This window comes from Diabrotica virgifera, chromosome 1 (genome assembly GCF_917563875.1).
Source record: "Diabrotica virgifera virgifera chromosome 1, PGI_DIABVI_V3a".
NCBI lineage: Eukaryota > Metazoa > Arthropoda > Insecta > Coleoptera > Chrysomelidae > Diabrotica > Diabrotica virgifera.
In genome coordinates, this window is record NC_065443.1 from 234994271 (window position 1) to 235014957 (window position 20687).

Here is a 20687-nt window from a genome sequence, read left to right on the forward strand (position 1 = left end):
AAGACACACGCAATAGAATTAGACGGGAAACAACTAGAGCAAGTGGAATATTTTAAATACCTAGGAGTAATAATCGAATCAAATGGTAAACAAGACATGGAAATAAACGAGAGAATAGGACAAACAGGAAGCTTATTTAACGCTATGAAAACAACATTTTTGGGGAAAAAAGAGATACCAGAGAAAGTAAAAACGGCAGTCGTTAAATCAGTAGTTAGACCAACAATAATGTGTAGCAGCGAAACATGGACATTGATGGGGAGACAAAAATCCAGAGTCAATGCTATGGAAATCAGGTTACTGAGGAAAATAGCAAACAGAAAGAAGACGGACAAAATACGAAATGAAACAATTAGACAAAACCTAAAACTAGACCAATCAATGAGAAAATAGTGGAGGGACAACTTAAATTGTTCGGGCACGTTTATAGAATGTCGAATGAGAGGATAACAAAACGAGTGTTCGAAACAAGAGTGCAGGCTAAAAACAAAAGAGGAAGACCAAGAGTTATGTGGGTAGATGAAATCAGGAAAGAAGTCGAGAAAAAGGGATTGACATTGGAAAGTGCAAGAAACCTAACGCAATGCCAAACTCAACTCCACCAGCCTTACACCTAAAGGTTAAGGACTAAGTAAGTAAGTAAGTATGAACAATAACAATATATGGCGTAGAAACATGGATCATGACAGAAAAGACTGTTTTATTAATACTTTTGAAGACATGACTTATTAATACTTTTGAAAGAAAGATATTACGGAGCATATTGAGACCCATTTGCGACAATGGTATTTAGATAATAAGGTTCAACAACGAATTATACCAATATTACATAGAACCTTCTATAGCAAATTATGCAAAAATGCAAAGATTGCTCTGGGCAGGTCACCTCATAAGAATAGGCAATGAAATAGCACCTAGTAGAACGCTTAGCGGAACTATGGTGGGACATCGGTCAGTAGGAACACCAAGGAAGAGGTAGATAGACAAAGTGGGAACGGATGCTAAAGAGATATTGAGGGTGGATATCTGAAGGAGAGCAGCCAGGGAAAAATACTTGGCGAATGCTGGGGTAGGCCAGGGCCCCATATGGGTTGTAGCGCTGTAGGAGAGGGAGCTATGATGGTAACCAACGTTCTGAAAGGACATGGTACATGAAGAAGAATGTGGTCTAGATCAATGTTTCAAATTTACAAAACCCATTGTGAATAGCTGAATATGGTATTTTTCGTTTAATTGGTTCTCCGATTTAGTGATATTTGTTGAAAGTCAACTAAGTTTGACCGGGAAGAAATCATAATGAACAAAACCCAAAAAAAGCTGAAATAGGCGTCCAAGAAAATTAGGAGGAGGATATAAAGAATAAAATATATTAAATAAAAAATATAGTAATTTTATGACTTACCATCCATGAAATTAAACCAAAATACTGATTATTACCTATTTTTTCTGAAATACGAATATCTGTGTTGGAGTATAAGTAAAGACTACTTGCTGTGTGGAAACTTTTATTATTTTATTCTTTAATAACAGGATTTACTTAAAGCCTGGACAAATACTTGAATTGATTTAAGATTCAAAACTAAAGACCCCAACTTAAACAATGACCGGAAGATTACAGGTTTTTCCTTTGTTAATTATTGTAATCTCTGTCCGCAACAATCACTTAATAGGTATAATAAAATAAAACATAGATTTGAACAACAAGAGGTACGTCATACATGAAATGGGTAGAAAAAGAATACCTTCGCTTTCAGAAAGCAACAAGCAAATAGCCATCCATGAGACTAAAACTATATTAATGCATACAATTAAAGAGTGTGATCTTCAGTGGAAAATATAGAAAAATAAACGTCCTACCATCAAAGGAACATCACAATAGCACGTGGTATGTCACTACACACTACACATTCCGCTATTACTAGATCATTCTGATTTGGGAACAGTATTAGCTTAAAAAAAGCTTTGTGTCGTTGAAATGCAAATTTCGTGTTTCTACATACAATGGGCAACAATTTCCATGAACATAAAAATTAATTTTTACACCTGTTAAACGATATTTCTTGTTTTTTTTTGGTTTCGTCACACTTATGTTAAAATAATTCATATGAATAAAGAAGGAAATTTGAATTTATTTACTGTTTGCTATATACAACAGGATGTCACTGAGTTTAATGGATGACAATAACATACAGATTTTACATATTTACAGATTTAAAAAAGCAATAGAAGAAGTAAGATTTGTTAAAAATAAAGAATATAATATATGAGGTACCATAGAAATATCAATCTGCATTACAAGCTATACTATTAACGTAAAAGATTAATTTAAATCTAGGAATTCAAAACACTACCTAAGAATGTGACAACAAACGGAAGTATCAACAGAAAATCTGGATCGAAAACCTACGATAAAGAATAGATCAGTATACAACAGTTCCAATAGATAGATGAAAGAAAAAGAAAGAAAGAAAGAAAGAAAGAAAGAAAGAAAGAAAGAAGGAAGGAAAGAAAGAAAGAGAGAAAGAAAGAAAGAAAGAAAGAAAGAAAGAAAGAAAGAAAGAAAGAAAGAAACAAAGAAAGAAAGAAAGGAAGAAAGAAAGAACGAACGAAGGAAAGAAAGAAAGAAATAAAGAAAGAAAGAAAGAAAGAAAGAAAGAAAGAAAGAAAGAAAGAAAGAGAGAAAGAAAGAAAGAAAGAAAGAACGAAAGAAAGAAAGAAAGAAAGAAAAACAGAAATATTAAAGTGATGATCAAGAAACGGTAGCTGAAGCAACATTAAAAAAGTATATGTAATTGAATAATAGGAGAGATTTTGGTGATGGGTACAATACAGAAGATCATATTGGGTAGAAATTAGACACAATGTAAACGAAATATAATTAATAATTATACAGTGCTAGTCAAAAGTCCGTACCCTCCCCCTCGTATCTTTTGAACGATTATACCTATAATAGTGAAATTTTGAATTTTGAGTGAGGAAATAAACGGACGTAAGATTCTTAACTAGTTATAACAGGTGACGTAATAGTGACAGATGACGTTACAGAGCCACTGTGACCAATAATTTTAAATAGGACCTTATGGCAAGTGATACCTCGTTTGAAAGGTATTTAAAATACCTATTCCGTCATACTAATTTTTTTGGGTTTAGGTTGATTTTGATTTTGGTGAATAAATTAAATAAATATAATATTGTAGTTTCGAATTTAATTAATAAAAATTCAAATGTCCGCCTATGGATTTTTTGTCAAAAAAGTTGACGTTTTTCAATTCTCTAGTAGTTTTTACGTCAACGTCAACCTGTTTGGCAAGTAATCATAGGCGGAATTTTGAATTTTTATTAATTAAATGCGAAACTACAATTTTATGTTTATTTCATTTATTCATCAAAATTAGCTTAAACTCAAACAAAATTAGTATGACTGAATAGGTATTTTCAATACCTTTCAAACGAGGTATCACTTGCCATAAGGCCCCATTTAAAATTATCGGTCACAGTGGCTCTGTAACGTCATCTGTCACTATTACGTCACCTGTCATGACTAGTTAAGAAGCTTACGTCCGTTTATTTCCTCCCTCCAAATCACTATTATAGGTATAACCGTTCAAAAGATACGAGGGGGGGGGGTACGGACTTTTGACTAGCACTGTATAGAAGAAAACACAAACACATATACAATATTGTGGATATCAAAACTTTCTGGAATGAAAATTCCTCTTAGACATTCCTAATACCAACAGCTTTGCAGAGCTATTCAATCTACTTGTAAAAGAAGTAAGAACATGCATATTGGGAAACTCTTCTGCGAGATGCTAATGCAAATAACACTAACGAACAGTAAAACGAAGTCAGACTACTCCGCACAATGCAAATCAGATGTCTTAAAGCATATTCTGGAATGTGAACTGAAAAACATTACATGGATCGTGCCGAGGATAGGAAAAATACCATAATCATACATCTATATAAAAAAGGTTTAACGAATAATTGTAATAACTGTAGACTACTAGCTCTATTATCCCAGGTCAGTAAAGTGCTCCTCTACATCCTACTGCATTCGTCGTCTAGAAAACTGCAAGGCAAATAACACCTGATCATGCTGGATTTGTAAAGGCAAAGAAACGAGAGAACAAAATCTTAATGTAAGAATAGAAAAAAATAGATTTAGAAATTTATATGTGTTGTTGACTGTACTAAGGCCTTTGACAATGTTAGATAAGACAAACTATGGAACATACTGAAAACAATGGGCGTATCTCGTATCTGAACACTTGACTCACCTTATTAGCCGACTATGTCAAGAAAACCTGGCATACATTTGAATGGACAAATGCCTATCTGATGAATGCATTTTGGACAAGGAAGTTCGCCAAGGCATTTTATCAGCTTTTTTAACAGCTAGGGAGGAAGAAGCAAATCTCTGCGTAGATGTCTAACTCGCATTTCGCAAACGACACTACACTGCTAGCTTCTTGTCCAGAAGAAAGAAATCACTTACTAAAAAAATTAGAAGTAAGCTCGAAAGGGCTAAGTATGTAACCTTTATAGCAAAATATAAAAATTTTCAAACACTTATAATAAGTATGTCAAAAAATCAGTCTATCCTATTTTATTCATTATTCTTCCATTGTATATGACACTGTTCTTTATTTGACTTTTTAATTTATTTTAACATATTATGATAACACATTAACATAGCGCAATGTAATTATAGCAGTAATTATTTAAATTAAATCAAAAGTGCAATTGAGTGATTAAAATAGCGTCAAAGAGTGAGTAAACACATTATTTATCACTAGACTACCAAATGCTACCGTTACAAATGAATCGAACTTAGAAGGTAACGTTAAGTTAAAAAAATGTCCATTTATTGTCAACTTAAATATCTGTGCATATTTTAGATACAAACAAGTCTACAGTAGTGTTATTGGCACTGATTTTGTTGAGAACAATTGTATGTTTCCTTGAAACATTTTGTTTGTTATATTTGTCAAGGCGCCTTGTCAAACGTTCCTGACATTACCAATCAAAAAATTTCTGGAATTCTGTGGATTTCTTATCATACATTTAAGCATCTTTTTTGGCCAAGAAGCAGTTCTTGCATTTTTTTTCTTCTCCGTCAATCACAGTTTAAAAATATTAAAAACTTTCCGCACATTTACTCAGTAATAACCATAATATCAGTTGGTTCATCTTATAATGCTTAACTAAATACTGAATTTGTTTAAAATACAGTCGTACTTTCGATTTGGTATGAATTTTTGTGTTATATACTGTCGAATAGTTGTTTGTCTTTCGAAAATTCATATCTATATCAATATTATAATGTTTCCTCTTAAAAGGCAGCATTAGAACTTTCAAATCCTTTGGCTCCTTTAGCTTTAATACATTCGTAGGTTGTTTCTTCTGGATATACTCTTGCATAGACCATAAAATGTAAGATTATGTTGTTAGCTTTATTCTTCTTTTATTGTTAAACTAAATTTGCCTTAAAGTTAACATAGAAATAGTAAAATAAGTGAAGAATATGTGATAAATTAGCTTTTATAGGTCATACAAAGTTTTTTTAATAATATTGATAAAACTTCAACCGTTTAAAATATAGAATTTGCTCTGTAGAGAACCTTGCACTGAAATAAGAAACAGATTTCTAGTCATACGGCAACAACGTTTAGAAAATACCTTTATATGAAGACAATTTAACAACGATAAAAAATAATATTTTTTTTTCTTGTATCTATTGTTGTGTATAACAAAGGAAAAATAGTTTTTAAAAAATAAATTATAGCTTTAGTTAGACATGTATAACAATGGTTCTAGAAAAACCCTGAGAATGTGCAATACAAAATATTTCGGGTTTTTCTGGAAGCTATAGTATACCCCTGTATAAATGGTTCCATTCTTAGAGTTTTTGTGATAGAGATAATATGAAAAGAAAATAAATAGAGATATAAAACTCTTAATGACTAAATGACGGCAAGTATGGCTACAAAGTACTTTTGATTCTAAAATGACTTTAATGATATTGCTATATTAATTATATGTCTCCTAAAAAGGTATACACGAATCTCAATTTAATGTTGTTGCCAATGGCTATAAACATTCTTAACAGGTTCTTATGAATTAAATTTCACGGTTATCAAAACCAAAAACCAAAAAAAAAAACCAGAAACATGTCTGTATGGAACCCAACGTTTCGATAGCTAGTTAGCCCGCCAAAATGGCGTTATGCGATGAAAGCTGTGTAGTGCTCACACCGAACTTTTCATTAGTTACCGGCACTGTTTTAAGTGCTTGTATTTTTGGGCTGTGTGAAGCTTAATACCTAGGGTTGGATTAGCTTTAGCCCTTGTTACATATCCACCCGCGTAGACGAATTGACCGTGCGCGTGCCCCATAGGTGCGCCATGTTTGCACTGTTTTGGAACCTCTGGTCGTAGATACTCACAACATTTTTAATACTGTACAACTAGGTCAGTAAATGAACGTAACGTAGGGCGATACGGTGTAATTTTCCGTGTCACCACCTATTTGCGTGAAAATTTGGATTTAGGTTTCTCTTACCCAGGCCCGGCTCAAGACGAAATTTTCACCCCGGGCAAGGATCCTTTGAATCGCCCCCCCCCCCTCATAGTAAAAACCCCTATAAAAACAACAACAATCAGCTGGTTTTTAAGTTTGCAACACTTTTCGAGTAACAGCTCATTTTAAGACCTTTGACAGCGCCACTGGTAAAAATGTTCGTGTTAAATCAACACAGCATGATATCACAGGATGTTAACACCTTTTGTGTGCGTCATATTGACACCGTCTGTGTGTAATTTGGACACCAACTGTGTGTTATATTGACACCGTATGTGCATATGACACACAGACGGTGTCAATTTGGCACTCACAAAAAGTGTGTAAACTATATAAATGTAATTGGATCGTAAATCAACGCCATTTTGTTTTACATAACCGTTGTATATTTTGCACAGTGTCAGTTAAAGAAACATAAGACTTTGGACACAGTTTGGACGTAAAGTATATTTACATTGTATTTAAAAATATTATATAAAGAACAATGAACAATAGCCTGGTGTCAATGATGTAATTTAGTCTGTTAGGCTTCTCTAAGTATTGCAAGTCTAGTTTACAAAGGCAACTTTATGAGTCTTTTTTTCAGCAAAGTCCTTAATGATGTTGCTTAAATCAAGTCGTTGTAATACATCATATTCTATAGACATAAGTGCCAGTCCTACTAGCCGTTCTTGGGACATAGTGGATCTTAAGTAGTTTTTAATTAACTTAAGTTTAGAAAAGCTTCTTTCTCCAGATGCAACACTTACTAAAAGAGAAAGAAGAATTATTAGAGCTACACAAACGTTTGGAAAGTTCCCACTTAAAGAATGTGATGAAATAAATTTCAAAATGTCCTTTGGTTTATCTCCACAATCGTCGGGTAGAACTGTTTTCAGCACTAAGAGTTCCTGATACATCTGGTGTCCTTCAACATCACGGTGCTCTCCATCTGTTAGAGATATCTGCAGGTCTGCACATTTAGTCATTAGAGTATTGATATCTTCTCTTTTCAGTTTGTAAAGAAATCCAAACGTGTCATTGTGGGTGGATAACTGAGAAAATCTCTCTTCAAGTGATGCGATTGTTGTGTCCAAAATGTAGAGGTAAAATTTATTTCTGAAGTTTTTTTGGATCCACAACTGCTTCATCTCGTACCTCATAATCAAATTGGCGCTTGACTCTCCTTGGTCGAATTTGTTGTTCAGAATCAGAAGGGAAGGATGGTTCAATTTCAAAGCTTTTTGCTACTTCTCGGGCATCAACAAGCATTTCTTCAAACCCCTTGTCACTTTTTATTTCTTTAAAGTAGGACTTTACAGAAGCTATCAGTTTCATAGCTGCTGCAATATGAAAATCTTCTTGTTGTAGCAGTTTACTGATCACATTTATCCTCGAGAGAATTGTATTCCAAACCACCAAACAGCAAATAAATTTGAAGTTTTTCAGCTTCTTAGCCAGACCTAAGGCTGTACTTTTAGCATAAGCATCACCTGATGGATCAGTGGATAATTCAAGAAGTGCATAATAGATTTCACCAGCTTGGTAACGTACAGGTCCGATCGCGTCAATGCGACTTTCCCATCTTGTGTCGCTGAGTGGCTTCATAGTATAAGAGCTGTGAGACATTTTTGAGTAGGTATTTTAGGCAACCTGAAAATTTTTCAGGTGACTCTTCTATGATAGTATAATACAAAAATGCCGGTCTGGCTGGAGGGTAGCGGTTATTTTCCCCAAAAATCCCCCCCAAAGTTAAAAAAAGGGTAAAAATTGTTATTACAAAAAATATCATTGATATGACTTGAAAGTAAATTTAAATATTCAAATATAAAGAAAATAAACAGACCAGGCGATTTTAACTCTGCAAAATACTTCCATGGGCGCCCTAGGATTATTTTCAGGGGGTGCATCTGAACTTCAGAAGATTTCATCTGAATCTGTACATACTATTAACGAGTATAAAATGCATACATACAAACTATACATATACATACATGCATAGCTATGGACATTCCCTCCGGACAGGGAGGTGCAGTGGTTATTTTGACAGGGTATTTTTTAATTTTAAAAATAAATATTCTAAAAAAGACAAGATTTTTTGGTGAAATTATCCAATTGCCATGTGATCAAACAAATTACGCGTGCATATAAATGAAACCGCTATAGGTAAGCAGCAGTGTGAGAAAGATCGTATACCGATAGCTGTTTGCGTCCTCTGTTGTAGCTGAGCGAGTCCGTTCGCTCGAGAAAATCACGTGACCTGGCGATATCCATGTTGTTGTGCCACGAAACGTTAGAGTAATTATTATACATATATTATAGTTTTTTAAGTAATTTTTCTTATTTAAAGGAAAATAATACGTACTATACAATAGATTCTGGAAATATGATAGAAAAAGACAAATTTATATTTATAAATATATAGGTAGAAAAGTATAAAACTATAAAATAAATTAATTCTGTGTCCGAATCTTGTACTTCTTCTTCAAACTCCTCATCTCAGCTTAAATGTTCATTCCCTTCTTCTTCGTCAGACTCCCTTGGAGACTCAGATTCCTCTTCTACATGATCTGTAAATAGTTGTAATATGTATTTAGAATTAATTAAAAATTAATCGGTGATTAATTAATTGAGTTGCTACGTATTCTCTGTCCTTTTATACGGAGTCGAAGCCTGGACAATCACGGGCGCATCTGAAGAAAGACTTTGTTGAGATGTGATGTTATCGAATAATGTAAAAAATATAATGGACACAACACTTAACACACAGGGAAACATTATGAAAGATAAAAAAGGCAAAAGAAATACTCAACACTATGAAGGAAAGAAAAATGAGCTAAAATAAATATACATTCTCTTCTTCTTCGTCAGACTCCCCTCGAGACTCAGATTCTTCTACCTGATCTGTAAATAGTTGTAATATGTATTTCGAATTAATGAAAAATTAATTAGTGATTAATTGATTGAGTTGCTACGTATTCTTACTTATATAACCAATCACATCACGTTTTTTATTTCTTAGTATATGACCAAAGTAGCTCATGTTTCTTTCCTTCATAGTATTGAGTATTTCTTTTACCTTTTTCATCTTTCTTAATGTTTCTGTGTTTGTTACGTGTGTCCATGATATATTTAACATTATTCGATAACTCCACATCTCAACAACGGCAAGTCTTTCTTCAGATGCGCCCGTGATTGTCCCGGCTTCGACTCCGTATAAAAGGACGGAGAATACGTAGCAACTCAACTAATTAATCACTAATTAATTTTTAATTAATTCTAAATACATATTACAACTATTTACAAATCATCTAGAAGAGCAATCTGAGTCTCGAGGGGAGTCTGACGAAGAAGAAGATAATGAATATTTAAGCTCAGATGAGGAGTTTGAGGAAAAAGTACAAGATTCGGACACAGAATTAATTTAGTTTATAGTTTTATACATTTCTACCTATATATTTATAATAATAAATTTGTCTTTTTCTATCATATTTTGCAAAATCTATTATATAGTACGTATTATTTTTCTTTAATTAAGAAAAAGTTGTTTAAAAAACTATAATATATAATAATTACTCTAACGTTTCGAGAAACAACATGGATATCGCCAGGTCACGTGATTTTTCTCGAGCGAACGGACTCGCTTAGCTACAACAGAGGACGCAAACAGCTATCGGTATACGATCTTTCTCACACTGCTGCTTACCTATAGCGCTTTTCATTTATATGCACGGGTAATTTGTTTGAACATCTGGCAGTTGGAAAATTTCACCAAAAAAAAACCTGTCTTTATAAGAATATTTATTTTTAGTATTAAAAAATATCCTGTCAAAAAAACAATTGCACCTCCCTGTCCGGAAGGAATGTACATAGCTACGCATGTATAGTTGTATATTTTATACTCGTTAATAGTATGTACAGATTCAGATTAAATCTTCTGAAGTTCAGATGCATCCCCTGAAAATAATCTTGGGGCGCCCATGCAAGCATCTTGCAGAGTTAAAATCGCCCTCAAATCGCCTGGCCTGTTTATTTTCTTTATATTTGAATGTTTAAATTTACTTTAAAGTCACGTCAATGATATTTTTTGTAATAACAATTTTTACCCTTTTGTTTAACCTTGGGGGGGATTTTTGGGGAAAATAACCGCTACCCTCCAGCCAGACCGGCATTTTTGTATTAGACTATCATGGAAAAGTCACCTGAAAAACTTTCAGGTTGCCTAAAATACCTACTCAAAAATGTCTCACAGCTCTTGGACCATCACAGTCAGAGAAGATACATGTTTTTTTAGAACTGTCCATCGATGGGTAGAGGCAGACAAATAGTTATACATTTCTTGTAAACCCATGAAAAAGTTTACAGCATCGGTACAAGACAACGCTGAGTCATTGACGACCAGGTTAAGAGTGTGTGTGCGCTACAAGGGACAAAAAACGCGCGAGGATTGATGTCCAAAATTCTTCTCTGAACCCCAGCTGAGAAGCCGCGACTGCAAGGGCGCCTCCGGCGCCCTTACATTCGCGGCGCCCCGGGCAAGCGCCCGGTTTGCCCGGCCTTTAAGCCGGGCCTGCTCTTCTTCTTCTTCTTGTGCCACTCCTATCGGAGATTGGAAATCATCAAGGCTACCCTGACTTTGTTTACAGCTGACCTAAAAAGTTCATTAGTGGTGAAGCCAAACCACTCTCTCAAATTCCGCATCCACGACATTCTTCTACGGCCTGGATTCCGTTTTCCTTCTATTTTTCCTTGCATTATATTTTGAAGTAATGCGTATTTATGACCTCTCATCAGGTGACCCAAATACTCGAGTTTTCTTCGTTTTATCGTTAATAAAATTTCTGGGTCTCTTCCTATCCTTCGTATTACCCTGCTCACCCCGCCTGCTCTTACCCTTCACCTTACTTTTGGATTGTGTCGTTGGTTGCTTTTACTTGGAGGGTGCAAACCTCCCTTTCTAGAGAAGATGTGGCTTTTCCCCCTTAGTAAAAACAACCCAGAGCTTAAGTCCAAAAGTGAAGAAAAGTCTAAGATGAACCTAAATTCAAATTTTTGAGCACATCCGTCGTGATAAGGAAAAGTAGTTACACTCCAAAAAGGTCATTTACTGACCTCACAAAACGTTTAATACTGTACAACATGATTACATTTTTTACCATATTTTCCGTAAGATCTAAAACTTTCTCAAACATTTTGTGTTAGTACGTAACTAATTAATTTTGTAAATATTTAAATATTTGATATCTATGGTTACTATGTAAATAATTGTGGGATTAATTATTTACTATCTTTTATGTTAAGGGGAAACAGTAGCGATCAACAGGTAGCGAAAACGCGTTCCAAGATTGCGGCTGTAATTTTGAATATTTTTTCGAGATATTTGGCACACGTACTCATAATATAATAAAGAATGGCGGTAAAGAGCCCAATTTGAAAAATATATTAACCCATTAATGCCCAAAACTAAAATTTTATCAAAATGGAAACAAAACTTCAGAATGAAATAAAGAGAGGTTGTTTTTAATAGCAATGTGTAAAATTTACGTTTTTTTTTCTTTGTAACTGTCTTTTTTTTGACGTATGATGTAACATACGCTGGGCAACGAAGGATACAAAATATTATAAGGTATTAATTTATTTGAAAGTTTTTAAAACTTGTGATATTTAACGAAACATTGCTCGGGATGAAGTCCTACATTACATTTAATGCACCGATATTAAGTGCACTTGCCAATTTGCCACACCTTCGTTGTTTTTCAATTTTATCCAGCAAATGACCCATATTATCCAAGCGAATTTCCTCACCAACATGTTTTGAGGAGTTTTGACGTAGGAATATCTGATCTGAAGCTGTCAGCAGGGCCTCCACAATTCGCTGCGAAAATTCTAATAAATAAATTGCCTCAATTTTGCGATAAAGAAGTCGTATGTTCAGTATTGAACAATTCAAACAAAATCTGAATGTCGCCCAATATATTTTTTATATTGAATTCAAATACTATACAAAGCTCTTAACTTATCGAATAAATCTACACCACCCACCCCCTTGTTATATGTTTGCACAACGTTTGGTTGAAGAACCACCATCTATTTCTGGACCATCACATCGGCTACAGCTTCCTACAGTAAATAGATATCTCTGAAATTGAAATATTAGTTGCCATAGTAACTTCATTATTACTTATCATTCCATCGAATAAAAGTGAGCTATTGTTTTTCGGTATGTAGAGCATGGAAAGTTCCACGAATTTTTTATCTCTTTGAGTGGGGTTCTTCCAATCCTGTCTTATCTAATTTTGCCGGTACAGTGAATCTCTTGATCCCTCAAACTTGTCAGTAAAAGTAAAGATGTAAAAAAATTAAAAAATACCAATGTAGATAACAGATTCCTGTGTTATAATAAAAAGCCTACACAGCTTTTCTGTGGCGAAGCTTCCTAACGAGTTACCCTCTAGTTTATCTCCACTTTGAGTATAGGGATGAAATTGTGCAAGATAACCTTTAATGGTTGCAATACACCGGAATTTATATCCATAATGGATGGGTTTTCCCCGAGTAGACCGCTGCGTTGAATTATGTCCATAATACGGTTCCATCGCTTCTTTTACTGAACAACTTCCAGTCATTACTGGAGGTAATAACGGAAACTTTAATTTAGATTTCCGTTGTTTGGACAATGCAACGTGAGTTGAACTTCGTTACACAGGTAAATTTTCTGTTCCAAAGTATCGTCATCTATTAAACTCTTATACATTTTCAACAATTCAACACATCCTTGGAATTGTTAGGATCATATTTTCGTCATTTTTTTCTAAAATCGAAACAATGTTTATTAGTTACCACGAATGCACAGCGTATTATATATCATAAGCAAAAATCAATAATTTTCAAAATACTCACCGGTATAAATTTCAACAATATTTATATTACTATTCGATATTTAGAAGCCTTACTAGTTGAGTACTACAAAAGTTTTCTCAAAATAAGTCGAAAAAGTCCTACAAACTCTTTTGAGATGCAACTGGTGCACTATAATGTAACCTAAGAAAGCTTAGCACAAATCTAATCAGGCTTTACTACCAAACGATCATAAATTTTTAATATTATCATAAACAGTTACCTTCTAACATCTACTCTGTGCCCTATACTAGGACAACAACTATTGTTTACTTTTTTTTCTGATAATAATTAGATGACGAAATATGTAGCAGTGTCTTGCGTATTACATAAAATACGGTGGGCAATAATGGGTTAATATGTGGAAATTACTCTGTAATTAAATAAAATATTAAAAAACGAGCCTGTACCGCCATTAAGAAGAACAAAAAAATACACTTTCTTCAAATAAACTTTTTTATCCGAATCCTACATTTTGTGTCATTTTGGAACTACTAATGAAATAAAAAATTTTAGTAGTTCCAAAATGACACAAAATCTAGGCATCGGATAAAAAAGTCTATTTGAAGAAAGTGTATTTTTTGTTCTTCTTAATGGCGGTACAGGCTCGTTTTTTTAATATTGTACTTAATTACAGAGTAATTTCCACATATTAATATATTTTTCAAATTGGGCTCTGTACCGCCATTCTTTATTATATTACGAATACGTGTGCCAAATATCTCGAAAAAATATTCAAAATTACAGCCGCAATCTTGGAACGCGTTTTTGCTACCTGTTGATCGCTACTGTTTCCTCTTAATATAATATATCAACAATTTCATAATATTAAAACACGATTTTGTTTTCGTTTTGATTTCCACTTCCAAAATCGTTACGAAGTGAAAATCAAAACGTCAAGACAGATCTATTCTCATCTGAAATTGTGGTTAAGTCCTACTAAAGGTACCAAATGATATTAACATGCCACGAGAGAATACTTTCAAGACAATATAAAAAAATTGTCTTTTTAAAAAATGTCAATGCATACCTAGATGTTCCTAACTGTTTGCTTTTTTATAATTCAGGTATTAATCAGATGAGATGTTTAAACAAAATCTCTATTTTAAAATAATGAAAAATTGTGTTTCACTAACGCTGTCACGGAAACATATATTTTTATAGTATAAGAAGCTATATGCGTTAACAAAAATTTTAGCAAATTCAGGTTTGATCATCAGCAGATCAGATCAGATCAAAACAAGTCAGTGTTGAAAATGACTAAAGAAATGAAGACAGGCATAAAAAAAAGGTAAAGATTGTTGATCCATTAAAACGTGGTATACTTCAGAACTTTAGTATCGAATTCTAGTATGTTATGCTATATAATGTAATCTATATTATCTCTACTACGAATTTAAACAATTCTAAACTCAGAAACGTGAACGATGACAAAAAGCCATGAAGAAAGTTTAGGATGTTTTGAACGTAATATCCTTAGATATATTTATAAAGGCCTTCAGGAAAAGAATTATGGCGCTACAATTTTGAGCTTTACCGCCTTTACAAATTAAATAACGACGCTAGATTTAGCAGCTGGATAATCTAAACGCTAGACCGATTACCGAGAATCATAGCACACTTAGAGCGTAGATAGCAGTATCGCCATTGTTACAGATCAATACATTTCTTTATAGCAAAAGTCCAAGATATATAAAGCCCAAGATAAGTATGGTAAATTTTAACCATCAACGTCAAAAGCTAAGCAGTTCAGGAAGAAGATTGATTTGATCTAACATAAAACTAAATATTTAGAACTTGTCTAGAAAGGTGTGATAAAAACTGTCGAGGTAGATGAGTTACGTATCCTTAACGCTTAAGAAGTAAAGAGTCTTTCTATCCTTTAAAGAAAGTAAGAAAATCTTGGCATTCGAGTAGATTTAACTAAACGTAAATGTCCCACGTGACCTTGATAAAATGTTAATTATTATTTTCAAAAGTGAGGTAATACAAAGCCTTGTTGATATTACAAAACATGTTATAGTTCATGCCAATATAATGAGAATCATAACAATCAGACATATTTGAAATTCAAAATCGCTGCTAGAACAAAGAGAATTAATATTAATGACATCCAAAAAATGTTATACACTGACGTAGACAATTGAATAAGAAAATTTACAATGTATACGATAATTTAGGAGACATCCTATTTATAAAATATTTATCGTCAAAAGGATTAGAATGCTTTTAAATGTTGACAAGAAGCGACAAACATAATCGAAGGGAGAAAACTATTATTGAAGCATTAAAATTATATGCTAAAATCATTCTTAAAAAAATTAAAATGTGGGTTAGTTTAAATGACCATTTCAGTCGTATTAAACGCTTACCAAAGTAAACGATCGAGAGGAAAACCACAGATGAGATGGTTTGATGATATTAAAAAAGTAGCCGTAACAAATTGAAAATAAGTTTCTGGAAATAGAGACCGATGGGAGGAGTTGAGAGAGACCTATGTCCAAACGTGGACGATAGAAGGCTAAGAAGAAGAAGAAACGCTTTATTCCAAAATTGTTCAGATCCGTGAAATTAATATAATTAACACAAACTGACATTGATCAAAAGGATGTTGTGTCACAAACATGTATTAGCAGCAGATAACAGAATAACAAGCAGTTTATCACCACATTTAGTGAACCAAACTAAACAACCATCCTTTACGAACAAGAGTACATAGCAATACCCTAAAGTAGGGGTCGGCAACCTTGTTCGGATGGCGGGCCATGTTCAAAATAAAAATTCTTATGCGGGCCGTATATTCAAATGTAGCTTAAATAGTCTTCTTCTTCAGTCTGTTTGCATCCATCCCTGGACAAAGGTCTCCCCATGAGTTCTTCACTTCTCTCTGTTTTGTGCTATTTATTGCCAGTATCTACCCATTTTTGCTTTGACGTCGTCTAGCCATCGTTTTTGTGGTTTTGCTTTAGTATGACCGGGCTCGTGTGGTCTCCAATGTATAATGTTTCGCGTCCACATTCCATTGCTTTGTCATGGCCAGTTCCATTTTATTTGCGCAATTTTTCCAATTGCATCTTCCACCTTCGTCCTGGGTCACACGTCCTTATTTTCGTTTATGTCCTTTCAGCTTAGTCCTAACATAGTTTGTTCGATGGACCTCTGTATTGATCTTAATCTATATTCATCTTTCATCTGTTTTAGGGCATTTATAACGTCCTCGTTAGTAATTTTGGTAGTTCAGATTTTACATTTAATATTTCCATACCGCGGTTTTCTGGTTTTTCTATGTTGAACGAGTATAATTCTGTATAAATACATAGTAATATTCAATAGTATTTATTAAATTATTTTTGTCATTTATAGTGATTCCATTTGTATCTATTATCAGGTATATTTGTTGTCGGTCTTTCCTATTTAGAGTTTTTAACACTTTAATACTCTTGATTTTCCCTATAATATTTTCGATTTGTTCGGTATTTTAGTGCCTGATGTCTTGTCTTATCCTTTTTTTTATTGCCTTAATAAGTTCCTTATATTTTAGTGAATTTCGGTCCATGCAACTGTTGTCCTTAAGCGTCTGTTGTCTTTCTGTCTTTAATTTATTATTTTTCATTGTTTGTTGATTTTTCCTAAAATTACATTAGTGTTTCAAAGGGCCGCATGTTGCCGACCCCTGCCCTAAAGCATGCTGACAACACAGAATTAATATGAAATAAAATCAAGTAGGAAAAATGCCTTTGAAATGTACGAATACAGATAAGACTGATAATCAGAAATTAATCCTTACAAAAAGTTACCAACCAATGAGGTACTTCGGCGAATGAGTAAACAGAAAGAATTCCTAAGCATGATCAAAGAAAGATAAATACAATACTTAGGTCAAGTGTTGAGAGGTAAGAGATTTGAATAATACCAAATCATATTAGAATGATTGGAAGGTATAATAAAGACCAAAAGATTAGTAGAAAGACGCCAGAATGAGACAGCGCAATAAGAAAAAAATGACCAATATGCATTAAATATTGAGTACATTATAAGCATATTTATAATCGCATATATTTTGGGAAAAACGAAAATAGAGTCGTAAATTAAAAACTCTATATTGGAAACTAAAACAATTAAAAATACTTTATGATGTCGTTTCGATATCTATATCGAAACGTATTTTGATCGCAAATCAAAGGGATAGAACATTAAGTAGAAATTTCTTGTTACTATTTTACGTCCTTTAAGGCGAAACAAATTGCAAAAGCAGAAGAAGATATAGTGCAAAAAGCAACATAGTAAAATTGATTTTAAAAATATGAAATATGAGGAAAACAACAAAAAAGTGATCATTTCAATGAGGCTCTTAGAATGTTGTTTGCGACCTCATTTATATGATGTGTAGTCCTGACAGAATGGAAGTCGTGATTATGAACGTACCTGTCAAGGTAACAGTATACTTGACATAGGTATAGCATAACATATAATATTGACAAATTCAATACAAAAGTTCGGATTAAAGGACAACAAGCCATACAATTATTGCTAATCATACTAAACACCTCTCAGTGGGCAAAGTAGAAACTAAATAAATTAAAGTAGAAATCAATCAAAATTACAACTTTCACACTCTAGCAACAATTTAACAAAGCAGACATTTTACTAACAATTGCTAATTTTCCTTTTCATCAAAGATAACATGTAAATAGGGAAAACATATCTGAGTATTTGCAGTAACTTAAAAGATATCTGTATATTATTTGATGTCTTAATAGTCCCAATTCTATCTTATAAAGTTAATCCAAATTATTTCCTTTTTAACTATCCACATTAGAATTTCTCATACTCTACCATTTCGACTACAAGATGCGCAGGCGCGTCTTTCTAAAACCTAAATATGAAAAATTCTAGTGACGAGTTTATGGTAAAAAATATAATTACGTCCAGTAAAAAACAATGTTCACACTTCCATTGATATTTCATTCAAGGGTATATCCAATTCAATAATTTGTCATACAATCAACAATGTATTCATATTAACGGAAGTGTTAGACAGCACCATTACGGGATATAATTTTTCTCAGTACAATCACAATACTAAAAATGGAACATAAATAATATAATGTCAAAGATCAACTATCAAAAACTACTTACAAAGTATCAGTTAAAATGTAAGGTAATACGAAAGAAATTAATTTTTATATTCATACAACCTATTCAAAAAGCCAATATCTTTTACACTACCGCAATTAATTATTTATCAGTTATTCATTAAATAAAAATATCTCTAATAACCAAAAAATATGTGCAGTAACAAAATATGTTCAAAATCTTTAAAAAAACTACTTTATGCTTCTGAAATACGGACAGAATATGAATATCCTATATTTAGTATTTGTACCAAAAATAATCAATGTTAAGACTAATTTCTTATGATTTTCTTAAATACAATATAATTCTATCAATATATAGATATTGGTCACACGATTAAACAACACAAAAGAAGATATCCATATGAGGAAAAGCAAAAAGTAAGTTTGGTTAAAATGGAAATTGGAGCGTTACAAAAAATTAAAGCTTTCTTCGAATACGGTGCATTTATTAGTGATTCATTAGGAAAGAGGGCAATATCATAGCATTTGAAAAATCTACATGAAATAGTAGAAACTTATAAAATCCAAAAATCAGAAAGTTTAAAACAAACCTATAAGATTTTGCAAAATTACTTTCAATATTTCGAAAACAAAAAAAAGCTGTTAAGAAAATAACTATAATTTATCGCAGATATATACGATATGCATTTAATCCAGTTTAAAACAAAAAATTGCCTAGTGTACGGTCAGATGCAATAATAACACCCCTGCGCAACCAAGGAAATAGACTGTCAAAATTATAGACTCATATCTCCAGGAATATCGCAGGAAAACTATTAGAATAATAACAGAAAGGAATATCAGAATAAAAATTGAACATAAACTACACGACGTACAAAGTGTACTCAGAAAAGGACATAACACACTAGACCATATATATATTCACTATGCAAGAGGTAATAGAGGAAGCTTTAAAGAAAAAAAATCGAAATCAAATATATATGAGAGAGCCTGATAAAGAAACAAGTAAGCGAATACCTGATAGGAACATATTAAAATAGAAGAACTAAATAAAAAATATAAGCATTAAAAATACTATATAGGATGGAATAAAATTCAAATTACAAATGCAGAAATATACGTTTTTAATATACAGAGATATTCCTCCTAGAAAAATTGAACTCATAAAAGCAAAAAAAAAACAACCAAAATATAAATAAAGAAAAGATACAGAAAATGAAAAACAACGAAAAAGGCACGGAAGATCTAATCGGAAAGTTGGTAGATCCACAAAAAATAAAGAAAACAAACATAGTATACAAATAACTGGGAACAATAATAAATAGCGGAGGAAGCATCGAGGACAATCTCAACAAAAATGAAATATCAAGGAAAACAAAGATGACAATATATCAAACAATATATAGGCCAAAGCTGACATACGGAGTATAAAAATGAATTTTAACTCAGAAGAAAGGTAGAGACAAGAAGGAAAGTCAAACTCAGAAATAAAGAAATAAGAAACAAAATTAAACTGTTGCTTGATGCAATACAGGACAAAAAAATTAGCATAGTTCGATAATATAACGAGGATTAACAGTAACAGGCAAGTGAAAAGAGTATGGAAAACTAAAGCAATAGGAAAAAACAGAAGGAGCAGACCAATAAAAGAGTGGAACAGCGACATAGTAGAAATATATTACCAAATTAGTGTAAGTATTGGCAATAAACAACACAATCTGCAAATAACAGAAAATAATGGGGGAAAATTCATCAAAAGCTAGACAAGCTCTCCTTGACATCTAACAGTAGAAGAGGAACTATCATGTATGTATGAAAAAATGTAAAGAATTTTTAATGAATAATAATAGTATTATCGGAAAATAAACACAAAAATAAGGTAAAAAAGAATTCTAAAAATATATACGTCTCAATTCAGTTTGTAAATAAAGAATAAAATTTTGAAGAGAAAATGACATGTTTCTAACTGACACACTTAATAAGTACTTAAATAGTTTTTAACAAACAATATATTCACTGAATTTTGAAATAACAAAATTTCTGAACAAACGTTGAACGAAATAGCGTTGCAAAGACTATTCAACTTCATTTTCAGACAGGAATTAAAACAAATAAAACATGCCCTTCTAA

At 32.7% G+C, this 20687-nt stretch overlaps 1 protein-coding gene across 3 annotated transcripts in view; it reads right to left on the reverse strand.

Annotated features, from left to right (window-relative positions):
* Positions 1 to 20687, reverse strand: part of LOC114333230 (elongation of very long chain fatty acids protein) — a 170711-nt gene that overhangs the window by 142354 nt on the left and 7670 nt on the right. The window contains exon 1 of one of the 3 annotated variants that reach the window (XM_028283093.2): positions 1858 to 1963. The exons of the other annotated variants lie outside the window; for them this stretch is intronic. The gene's annotated coding sequence lies outside the window, so the exon portion shown is untranslated. Of the gene's footprint in view, positions 1 to 1857; positions 1964 to 20687 lie in introns of those variants that run through there. 3 annotated transcript variants of the gene reach the window in all.